A 1,470-nucleotide genomic window follows, 5' to 3' on the forward strand; every position below is an offset into this window, starting at 1 on the left:
CTCGATAACGTACTGATGTTAAAGCCAAAAAAGAAACATCATTCACGGCCTCTTCCACAAAAAGTGTGAAGTTGCACTACTTTTGAGTGTTGTAGACTCCAACTGTGTTATTGCGCGGCAGTGTCGGCTTCCCCTCTTTCTGTGACTTTTGTCTGGTTGACCGTGATATATTTTGGTGGGGACTCTACTACATGCAAGCATGGGGCTTCAACTGCTAAAGCAAGCCCATTTACTAATAAGATGGCCATGATAAATTGCTAATGGCGTGTGAACGGTTTCATATGTCGCTCCACGGGGGGTTTTGTGTGCGTTATATGGTTGTTTCATGTAGGATTTGCTATATGGGCCTATCCGAGATTTTTGCATTCCTCGTTAAAATTGATATAGGATGTTGCTAGTTGGGGGTGACACGGGCAAGAACGCGAAAGGAGATAATTTCGCACACTAACATTATTTATTATTTATGAAAGTTTAGGCAAAAGCTCAGTGCAGGATCCGACGTCCTGATGTATCAACCAAATATCATTTGGATTCTCAATGTTTGGAAGTCATCATTAGGGTCTCTAACGTTTCCTCTATCATCATCTTAGGCCCTTTTTACAAAGTTCTGTTAAATTTTGCTGACGTGGCCTTGCTATGCCAACGAAAACTTTAGTGAAAGTTCAAATTCAATATAAACTTGTAATTTGACCAATATCTAATTGTATTGGAATTATAATTTCACTGTTTTTTTTGCAGATGTGGTAGGGCCACATCATCGTCACGTCAGCAATAATTAACAAAAGTTTATAAAAAAAACCTTGGCTGGTGACAGAAGTGTCGTTAGGAATCTCTATTGATAACTTCTAAATATTAAGAACCCATATAATATTTGGCCAATACATCAGCAACCTTCACTGAAGTTTTGCCAAAAAGGTTATATGATAAAATATAGTTATAAATATATAATAGCTAGTTTTGTAAATATTTCATAAATTTGAGTTTCTTTTCGAAATTGTTATGGTGAACGTGACTGTTTGTTAAAACAGTAATTTAATATAAGAACACAACTAATATTTGGCTCTTACCCTGGGTCTCCTGGAAATATAGACATATATATTGCAAAATTTTAGAAAATAAAGTCTTAACCAAGAAATTCTAACCCATTTTCGCACTTGAGATGAAAAAAAAATGATGCGAAAAATGTTTCTTATATATGAGTAAAAGAGATGGATCATTCAAAATTTGATCATGGCTTGTGGTGGCCTACAATTTCTTGTTGCATTATACGTTTAATGTTTTTGTTTCTATTTGAACCTCCCATATATGTTTAACGTGTGAAAGGAATATCATATAAGTACAAAAGTTATCGAAGTTTCTCGATGAGGATAATCAATATTGCATGTTTCTATTATACTTCATTGTCACTAATACGGATAATCAACATTACATAGATGCTATTGTACTACATTGTCACTAATAATACAAAGG

Source organism: Asparagus officinalis, chromosome 8 (genome assembly GCF_001876935.1).
Source record: "Asparagus officinalis chromosome 8, Aspof.V1, whole genome shotgun sequence".
NCBI lineage: Eukaryota > Viridiplantae > Streptophyta > Magnoliopsida > Asparagales > Asparagaceae > Asparagus > Asparagus officinalis.